This window comes from Eleginops maclovinus, chromosome 23, assembly GCF_036324505.1.
Source record: "Eleginops maclovinus isolate JMC-PN-2008 ecotype Puerto Natales chromosome 23, JC_Emac_rtc_rv5, whole genome shotgun sequence".
Lineage (NCBI taxonomy): Eukaryota > Metazoa > Chordata > Actinopteri > Perciformes > Eleginopidae > Eleginops > Eleginops maclovinus.
Window position 1 is genome coordinate 26180760 of NC_086371.1, and position 11374 is coordinate 26192133.

General features: G+C 39.1%; 1 protein-coding gene across 1 annotated transcript in view; it reads left to right on the top strand.

The window, feature by feature from the left end:
• The window catches only part of zgc:154054 (Alpha-1,3-mannosyl-glycoprotein 4-beta-N-acetylglucosaminyltransferase B-like), a 454830-nt gene extending 444057 nt beyond the window's left edge, over positions 1–10773 (top strand). Inside the window, exon 16 of the mRNA XM_063875670.1 lies at positions 10671–10773. The gene's annotated coding sequence lies outside the window, so the exon portion shown is untranslated. The remainder of the gene's footprint in view (positions 1–10670) is intronic.
• Positions 10774–11374: the final 601 nt, after the last annotated feature.

The following is an 11374-nucleotide window of genomic DNA, read 5'->3' on the forward strand; positions in this document are numbered from 1 at the left end:
ATCGTCAGAATGTTGGAAGTCTTTATTTGCTGAAATTGTCCATGGCAGCCATATTGTGCTCCAGCCAAAGTGTCATATGTTGTCGCCAAATGATGGCTCAAGCATGTGGGCCTGAATACACTTTCCCTTTTTATCCTCGTTGACTGCATTGGAAAGAGACACTAATGTAATGGAGATGGTGGAGCGAAGAACACATCTGACAGTTTTATACTGTAGTTATTATACTCACTGTCTGCTTTAACAAATCAATGAGTCAGCTATCCAGTTTTAATATGAGCTATTCCAGCTGGATTCAGGACTGCTTTAGTTAACATATTCAACAAGCATTTACATTAGCCTGACTACAATATAAACAACATGATTCAACATTTTATGTCTTACATTTCAAGCTTCAAATTTAGATTAGTAACGCTTTGAACTTAAAGGGTCGCCACCTAATTACTCTAAAGTATACGCATAAATATGGTAACTGCCAACATTTCATTCAAGTCTCAGTACGGTGGCCAACAGGTGCAAACGCGCTAAAACGTCCCAAGCAATGAAGAAACATCTCCAATCACTTACTGTAACATGTGCAGTGTCTACTGAAGACACTGCGAGTACAAGAAGCTCAACACACAACAGAAACCAAGGGACAACAAAAAATGACGCACACAGCTGGGACTGGTACCCTTGTTGACATGCCGGGACTATAAAGTTGTCTAACTGTCACTGATGGCACAGTTAGCCTGTTTCATAATTGTAAGTAAGAAATGTCTACGTTAGCTACGTTAGCTTGCCAGCTTACAGTAGATCTGCATTAATATTGGAAGGAATCATGTGATCACATTATTAAAAAAGGCTAATCAAACTTACATTTTAGGTAATTTTCCATCCACAGTGATAGTTGGCCATCTTTATAACATCAACAAGCACTCCGGTCCTAGATGCGGCCACTACGAAAAAGTTGCTTCAACGTCCATCGCACTTCCTGGGGGCTTAGTCAGCACAGACAGTATGCGAAAAATAAAGAACTTTTGTACATAAAAGCATGGAAACATTCCACAGTAGAGGCACTAAATACTAATATGAACTTGAAAATGACCATAACATCTATCAAACATGGCTAAAATAATGTATTGAGTTATAAAAGGTAAAAAAGCTCACACCAATGTAGATAATAACTGAATATCAAAATACTCATTCAGGCCTTAAAAAGCCAAAGTATTCGGTCCGTGGAGACAGAAATGTTTCTGTTCATTGAACATAACGTTAATGTCTCCCCCTCTTCTTGGATGTTTTACTGTCTTAACACATACAAGAGTGGGTGTGTTTAATGTTAAACCACAGGACTCCATGTTTCGTGTTCCTAGCTGTGTGTTACCCGTGTTCAGCGATCCAAATGTTGTAAAGGTCCGGTGATCTTAGAGATGTATTCCAATTCACATGGACATTTGAGCATGTATTATATGACTGTAGTAGTAGACATTTTTTGCTCCGTGTGTGTGAGCGGTAAAATGTTTTACTTTTACGTAAGAAGGGGCAATGTTGGCAGGGTCAAAAGAGCAACAGAGCTGAGGAAATGTCAGGGTGTTGGAGGGGGAATGTTGGCTCTCACCGGCATATCACGTAGGGTCTTTTGCAGACCACAGAAGGTTTTAAGAAAGGCCATGGATTATTGCTGAATCATCGTCAATCATGCACCCGTGTTCTTGTGTTTCCTTATTAATGAACTTGCAGATGAAGGTGAATATTTAATAGCAAAAATCATTGCACTGTGACATGTGTAAGTTCTCGCAAGCAGTGGTCAAAGAAGTATTCAGATCCTCTCCAAATTAGTAGAAATACTAAACACTGTAAAAATGCTCCATCTGAGGTAAAAGTACTGCATTCAAAATGTTAATTAAGTCTTAGTAATTAAGTATGATCAGGTAAATTAACCAAAAGTAAAAGAAGTTATAAAGAAATCACCCCAAAATACTTTGAGGCAAACCATTTTTTTCTGTTAACAATCTCACCATTTAAATGTTGCATAGTTTAACATAAAAACATCATATTTTAAAATTCAGAATCTATAGAGTAGTAACACTCGTAACTAAAGCTGTAAAATACATTTAGTGAAGCACAGCATTTCCTTTTAAATTGTAGTGGAGTAGAAGTCTTTACATTTGATAACACTTTAATAAAGAAAAAGGAAATAGCTCAATTAACTCTTGATTGACAAATATTGTTTGACGTGAGCGTTCTGTAGATGATTGCAATCACTATTGGATATTTAAAGTTCATTATAAAACAAAGGAGTTCGAATGAAATTAAACTACTGTGTAAAATAAAAGTGAATTTAAAACATGCAACCTCCCAACCCACCCCCCGCACTTGCCTGACAGCCCTGTTTGATGGGAGTGTGTACTGTACATTTAGGGTGTGTTGCTACAATGAAAGGACTACAATATCTCTTTTATAGTCTTGGTTCTTTGACGATAAAAAAAGGTAATTTTTCAAAAGCAATAAAATCATGACATAAAAATGATTTAATATTTTGGGATCTAATATTAAAAAGGCCAACATTTACAGGATTATGATGAAAAGGCAGCGGGTACCAAAGGTTGAAGAGAGACTTGAATTACATTCTTGAGGTTGGCAGCAGATGGGTTTAGTATTTTCTTCAGCCTTCTGCAGAGCATTTGATTATTTAATGTTAGAAATAAAGCTATACACACCAGTTTAATACGAAGGTTGGAGGCCGAAGTAGAGGATTGAGATGGTCGACTTAACATTTTATACAAAGAGCAACGTGTGTGGGGGGTCTCTCATGTGAATCAGTTTGCTGTATAGGGACATAGATCCCTCCTATCTGTTTTAAACAAAGACACAAGTTTGTTGGGGTTCCTTTATATGATATCTTTATTACATTTTTCAAAATACAACACAGAACACAACAGCTAGGACATGACATGTCAAGTAAGGTGTGTAGGTAAAATATTGGACAATACAAGGGTCCAAACATTTTACAATTCCCTACCCGATGGAGAAGTGAAAGACAAATTAAAAATTAGATACAAATAATTATAAAAAAGAAATACTGATGAATGTATGAACAGGTAACAAGGTGAAAAAGTACAGTAAAGAGCTAGGTGGAAAGAAGTAACCCTTGTAATATGGAAGATGAGACTTTGGGTCCAATAAAGTCCAAGTCCGGGACATGTACTTTATGGAAACAAACACTGAAGAGTGACACATACCTGAGATGTACTAAATTATGTCATGATCTCTTTGTCAGAGCAACATCTTTGATCCAAAACAGCAAAATAATTTTTAGCAGCAAAAGTCAATATATTGAGAATTCTCTTGTGTTTAATATAATTGTTTTAAATTCATTTGACCATATGGAGGACCAAGTAGGAGGCAAACCAACAAAAAACAAACCCCAGACCAAAGTTTCAATCAAATGTTCCAGAAAATGTGTGTTGTGAGTCCTGCTGGGAAACTGAAGCCAGGTGTAAAGTCGTAGGAGTTCACTGAAACTAAAGCATGGGGATAGGCCGGATATAAAACACACTTTTCATGGTTCACAGAACGTCGTAAAAGGAGGTTACATTTTTATTTTTGGTGCCCTCTGACTCTTGGTGGTTTGTATCATTTGTCCCCACATGGACTACAACTCTTTTTATAGAGGTCCGGAGTGAGGGCAGACGATAAAGGAGTTTATCTAAGATGACAGGAAAGGGGCTTGGGGGAATTAGCGTAGGATTTCGTCAATGGAATGTCCCTGGTTATGGAATGGCAGATTGTGTATGCAAGATAGAAGAGATGATGGTGCGTGTAGAATGACTGGGCAGGACAGGACAGTGGATGTTCATTTATCTCTGTCTGCGCTGATGGACATGGATGGACAAGGAAGCCACAAAGAAAATCCTCCTGAACATCTTTCAGCATCCTAATCTGTCCCTTCCCTGTAGTGGAGTGATGAGGCGTGCGAATAAGGCTGGCAGCAGGTTGAGAAGACAAATCAGCAACGGGGACCTCAGAGGGGTGTCCAATTGGATGAGTCAATACTGCAGGGGCATTAGCGGGATAGACCTGGGCGTTATTCCAAATCTAGACCCAACCTCCTATATCATAGTTCACTAACAGGCGGACCGCGGCCCGAGTCCGGACCCTGGCGCCGACTTATACGGACCCGGACCTATAATCAATACATTAATACGGGATTTTCATTTTGACGGGGCAATTCCTCTTTAACCGGCGCCAACAGGGGGCGAAAGAGACCAGTGAGTGATACAGTGAGATAAACACAAGAAGAAGAGACAAACTAGCGGGAGAAGGAAGACGGAGAGAAGAGTGAGGGGAGAGACGAGTAAGCGGGAGACAGAGAGAGAAGGCGGTGAGTGAGCACCAATGAGCACCTTCACATGTGTGTGAGAATGGCCCTGACACCGTTTCAGCCCCGATTTAAAGTCCTGGCCGAACAGGCTAGAGCTCAGTCCTCTCACTGAACTAAAGACAGTCAGTGAGGGAGTGGAATATAAGAGGGACAGAAAGACAAACCTTAAAACTGTTCAATTGTTATAATGTGTTCGGACTGATCTGTTCTATAACTGGCTGAAACTGTTAAGATGTGGTTAACAAAGAGAAAGGGAATACTTGGCAGAAACTATGGAGATAAAGTACTATAGACTCACTGATCTCAACCCTGTAAAGCCCAAATATGGAAAAAAAAATAGATTGATTTTTTTGACCTTTCATATGTCAATGTAGGAAGCCTCTGGTGCAGAAATGAAATAGTTTTCACATTTTTACATTTTGTAATATTGCAATGTAAAATAAAATATAATAAATCTAAATAAAATTTGATGAATGTATTCCACAATAACTAAATATGTACATGTTCTAGACATTGTAATATCGCAAACATAAATATTTGAGGCATTTGACTTCCTTGAATCTGACAAATCCCAATAAAACAAAGAGATGTTGCTTGGTTTTGAGATTTGGAAGTTGTGTGAGTTTACGGCCAGACGGCGGGACCTATAAACACATTTACTACCAAATAGCCTTATGAGGCTGAACAAAAGGACCTTTTGACTACATAAATGAAGTCTTTTAAAAAAACAAACATTTACTGACTTTTTTAAGATAATTTAAAGTGATTTTGTAAAATTACAACTGGGGGCCTTACAGGGTTTTAAGGGTGCACTGACTCCATGCGGTTTACATCATACACCATTGTTTCACTGTGAGTAAGGAAATGTGCAGTCCACACATACAACATTATGAACAGTTTTACTAATTCATACCAACACAAATTTAAAAATGTAACTTAAACCGGAGAAGTTCAAAGTAATCCAACCATCAAGAAAGAGCAGTATTACTTGGCTAATTGGCATTTATGATATGGGTTTCTTTATTACAACCCCCCAAGCAACAGTAAAATATATAGTTGAACATGCAGAATGAATGCAATCTGAAGACTAAAGAACACAACTAGAACATTTGAAAATGATATCACCAGTGGCTCATTTTAGCCATCATGTTAGCACCTGTAGAAAAAGTCTGGGAAAACATGCCAATGGTTGAGTCAGAAAATTGTGGTTTTGCAAAGGTTGAAAGAGCAGCTATTGATGGTGTTAAAAAAGTAATCAAATGAACAAAATAGTAATATGATTTCTTTTGATTCAGTTGTTGCTGAAGGACTAGCTTGGCATTGGCAGTGGTATACCTGAGGGTTAAATCACCCTATTAACAAAACGTTTCATATCATAATCTCTTGTTTACAAAAGTGTTTCATATGGCAGGTAGTTGTAAGTATTGGCTCAGTCAGTAGGGTCATGGACTGGGGATCGTAGGGTCACCGGTTCAAGTCCCCGAAAAGACTTGGAATGCTACTTGGAGAGGTCCTGCCGTGGTGCTCTTGTACAAGGTACTGGACATGCTAAATTAGCATTAGCACGTCTTGCTAAATCAATGGCATCAATATTAATGTGGCGTAAAATGTGTGAAGGACTTTACCCTTAAGTTAATATCATTGTTACACTTTAAGGTAAGGAGGAAGCAGATCAGAGAGGTGGATATACTGTGAGAGTAATCAGGGGAGGGTTAGCGGGGGTGAGTCTGGACGACCAAAGAGAGACAGCGAGTTAATCTTACCGGATAAGTTCATCTTTCCCAAGTTGACTGAAGCATTTATGACGCATTCAACCTTTGGCAGGCATTCGGAAGGTCAATGATAATAATGTAATCTCTTTAAATGTCTCATACTCAGTCTCTGTCCGTGTGCCTTTCAAAGCACTTCTATCTGTCTTTTCTTTCTTTGTCCTTTCCCTCAGTCTTACCCATGCAGTAGTGGGCAATAAATCAAGCGAATTTGCTTTTTACCCTACCTTTGAGCTGTTCCATTGAAGGTTATGAAAGAAATGCCCATCACTGATTATCTCACGAAGGCTTTTTTCCGGTTCTTTCTTGTAAACTCGACAAATAAAACCCAACAAACTGAACTTCCAATCGACCTGATTGTGTGCACAAGTGAAAAAGAGAAAAGACCGGGCAATAAGAAGAAACGGAAACAGATTTACTAACCATTACTCAGCATCCAGCTCCAAATGTCAACGGGAAACAATAATCTTTTAAGGTGGGTGAAATCCGAGATCCAGGCAGAACATTTATCATTGTAGACTTTCTTTATCCAAATGTCACTCTGATTTCCGGCCGCCTAGTTCTGGCCATGGGCTTTATCAATATCCATAGTGAAGACAAATAATAAAAAATGTCTATTAATAAAGCTCGCAGACTTTGAATCGGCAGAGAGAGATGGGTTCTGAAAAGGAAGCAATACTTTGAAAGGATCTATTCATGAAGTGACTGCTGAAAAGGAATGAGCTGTGAAATAGTTTGTGAAGTTTTAATCGTAAAAATACAAGGAGCAGGTATAAGTTAGGGGCAGGAGGGTAGAAGCTCTTGATTTAATAACGCACATTATGCCGCTGATGGGAGGTTTGAGATAATAGGTTGGAAGTACATTCTCAGGCCAAGTCCAAGGCTGCTCTGTCACTCAAAATGGATGATGTGCTGCTTCAAGCAAACAGAATTTGCTGGGAGACTGCAGGAACTGTTTGGCCATGAGAGCTGAAGCTGAAGGATAAACATAAAGTGTGGTCGGACAGAGTGCAGGGCAATCTTTAGAGTAAGTGTGATTGCGTACACATTCAATTAAAGAGGCCCTATTTGTTTTTTTCTCTTTTCTTGTAGTGTGTTATAGGTTTTTGTGCATGTAAAGGGTTTGCAAAGGCTAGAATCCCTGTGATCCTCCCACACACTCCCCCCGCGAAACTCCTCCATAGGTCTCCTTTGTTTACTTCAGAGACATAGTGGCATCACTTCGTAACACAAGCGCTTAAAATGGCTAGCACTCCAACACATTGTACATGATATGCTGAGGGGCCGGACATCTCTAAGCATTTGAGCAATCACAATAGAGCCGGCCAGCTAACCAATCAGAGCAGACTGGGCTCTGGTTTGAGACAGTGGGGAAAAAGAGGTGCTGCAGCACAGGCATATGAGAAACATAAAGAGCTTGTTCAACATTAAAGCATGGAGACATGTCCCAGTAGAGGCACAAAATACAAATTTGAGGCTGAAAATGAGCAGATTATGTCCTCTTTAAGTAGTGGCTTAAGGTAACTCAACCAAGGGTACAACAGGGCTTTTCAAACTCAACATTATCTCAAACTTTACCTTTTGGACGGCCATCTTTTATCATCAATGAATGTCTTTTAAGTGCCATGGTCCTTCCCTTTGCTGGTATGCTTTAATTGTGAAATAGCTAGCAGACAACACCAAGTTTGGATGACAAAGCATAAAAAATATGGAAATAAATGATTGATGGAATAGAAATGTTTGTGATGGAAACTTGTGAAAAAGTAAAACTCAAATCTTCAGACATCTGCTACTTTACCAATTGTTATCCAGTTTTTGACTCTCCCAAAGCTTGGGAGTCATTAGTTAAAGCACTAAAGAGCTATGGAAAAGGACATGAGTTTCATTCCATGAGGATTCAGGGGGCCTTATCAGGTCTTAAGAAGACCTGGGAAAGGGCTCTGAACTGTGCATTGATGAGTGGGATTGGAAGTGTGAAAGAGTTCAAGGATTTATGATAAACACTGGCAGATTTCAGTACCCGGCAAAATTCAACCATTATTTGTAGCTGGATGGATCATTGTTTCAGGGTTCTTGGCATAATAAATGCAACATCTCAGCCATCAAGCCAAACTTTTAAACTGTTTTATTTCATTTTGGCACCACACTACAACAAAATAAATAAATAAGAAATGGAAGAAAAAACGTTAACCATTTTCATGCATTGTAAACTATTGTAGTAATTTAAACACACATTTCTGTCCCTGCTGACAGAATCGATATAATGATTCAATTTGTTTGTGCTAATATAGAACTAAATAAAAACGGCTTTATTGTTTAGCCTCAGTTAGCATCTTCAGGTGTTAAATGCATAAACAATGTAAGAAGAGGACTAACTATGTGAAATAGATTTTAGCTTTGCATCACACACGCACGCAAGCATGCACGCACGTACACACACACACACACACACACACACACACACACACACACACACACACACACACACACACACACACCAGACACACACATACACACACACACACACACACACACAGTCCACAGCTCTTCCTCTGCCAGGCCTCGCAGCATTACTATATTAGCGGCCTGTGTCATCTTTATCTGAGCAGAACACCTCTGTGTGAGTGTGGTCAGAGGGTTTTCATCAAAAAAGAACAGAGCCTTGGCTTTCAGAAAATGTTACTATTATTGCTAAATGCAGATGATAAGTACTGCCTTGAAGCTTGTAAAGGTACGAGGGCGAACAGAGCAACCTGACAGTAGAGAACTTACATGTGGTGTGTGTTGTGTGTGTTTCCTCGGTATAAATACACATAACACACACCCTCTTCTTTCTCATGCCCAACTTTTTCTCCTCCTAGTAAGACAACATCGTCGTCCTTAATGCTACCAGCTGAACATAAGTTAGCCCCTTCTTAAAATAACTATGGGGAAAATATTGTCAGCAAACATTGAAGGTCTTGGTACAGTCATCATGTTATGTGCAATATGTTGCTGAATATTTGTTGAATAAAACAATAAAGATGTCATTGGAAAGATAAGAAACTCCTCTTTCCAATGGTGTATAGAACTCAAATATAACAAAACATTACAAGATATATCAGAAATGGAATATTGATGCAGTGCAACACAATAAAATGTATATGCTCAGTTTTTGGAAATACAGGATTAGGGTTGTTTCAGAAGCTGGTCTCTGCTAACCAAATTCAGGTTGGTGTGTGTCCTTTGCTACTCCCTGAGAGAGAAAATCCAATTGCATATTAATATTCTATTCTCAGTTATGATGAAAATAATTGCCCTTTACGCTCAGCACTCAGTTGCTTTCATTGATTGCATTCATGATCATATTCAGCCTCTATCACACACACACACACACTGCGTCACACACTTCTCCACACATGCACTGACATTTTGTCAGCATGATTCCTCCTCTTATTGCCCCCTCTTATTCAACACCAGTTCAATCTAACAACACTTATTAACATGACACAGCAGAATCAGCCTTGCAGCATGAATGTGGAAATTAGATCATAAATATTACAATAGCATTGATGGGAATAATTCAAATGAGTATCAGCAGTGTTAATCCAAACAGTATTAAATACTTAAGTTGTATTTAACACTGTTTCTCCATGTTCCACATTAATGAGTAGGTAGGCCCACATTCCCAATGTCAAGTGCCCAGAGTGTGGGATAACAACATTCCCAAAGACTTTGGCAATAGAAGCCAATGGCACAACTGTGATGCCAGGTGTCCTTATTGGCAACTTCAATCTGATTGGCAGTTTGTACGTTTGTTGTTGTGGTGTTGTAGTAGAACTTTCCCTTAAGAAATGCTTTGTATTGTAAAATAATAAGGAATAATAGGTATTGAGTGTAATACCACTATAATACTCGGTATAATACAGTATATTAATATAGTGAAATCTTAGGGTGTATAGATGAGAGTAACACCTATGTCACTCCCTGGCGAAATTATGGTCCCGCCCACTTTTGCGGGAGCACATTTGCTTTCATTTGAATGGCAGTCAATAGAGATTCTGAAGTTTTCGGCAATCACATCATACTATGCAGATAACTGTGCCATTTTTAATCTACAAGAAGCCCAATTAGGATGGTCAGACAGGCAAACTATTAAAACTTGTCATTGGAGATCGATGATCTGCGTCGATTTATAGTTTAATTTAAATCAATAGGGAAATATGAAGCTCTTCCTGGCAGAGTTATGGCCCCGCCCACTTTCAGGGGTAAATAATAGAGATGGATTTCATGATTGTTTTCCAGGATTCAGTTCGCTTCGGTCAATTCGCCAAGAAGAATCGTTCAGAATCGTTCGTTCAGTCGCGTTTCCAGTACAACGTCATTCAGCGGGGAATCATGGAATGCACGGTTCTCAGCTCCTCCTTCGCAAACGATCGTGGAAACAGTCAACACAACACCGTAGTTCAAGGCAATACATAGCTTTAACTTCATGATTATGTACTTTTAGACAACACAACAGTGGCTAATGTGTACATTCAACTTGACATTTATTGAAGGTAAATACTGATAGAGTAGACTACGGCTTGATCTGCAAATGTATTGTCTTACTTTTTTTTGTTCTCTCAGCAAGGGCTACTAAATAAAGTAATAATGACTCAATATGCCGTCAAACATGTTTAAAAGCCTGGCAGAAAGATCATATTGATGAAAAGGTTTCAAGTCCCCATTTAGCCTACTAGGCTAGCACTACTGACTGACTGACTGACTGACTGACTGAACGAGAACGACTAGAGAGGAATAAAGGAGAAGCATTCCTGTCTCCCATTGGCTAAAATTCAACGAGGGCGTCCTAGACTCAACAGACAACAGCATACGATTGGCACAGCGACTAGTCCGTGGGAGAACGAACAAACGAACAAACGAACAAACGAACGAGAGGAAGGTGAACCAACGAATCAGGTCAGTTAGTTCGTTTCAAAGAGTCGTTCGTTCAAACTGATTCGTTTGCGAACGACCCATCTCTAGTAATCAATGCATCAGAGCGAAGAGGAAAACAATAGTTTCTTCATGTCTTAAAGCTGCTGAGTCATATATTGCATCTCAACAACAAATACATCCAGACCTACGATTGCTTTACTTCCTATACAGAAACAAGGAGAATAAAAGAAACAATTCTAATTCGGAAATCTCAGTTTCAGTATAAGCCTGCTGCCTGCCACTCGTACTCAAGCAGACTGACCGGACATCATTACACTATTGA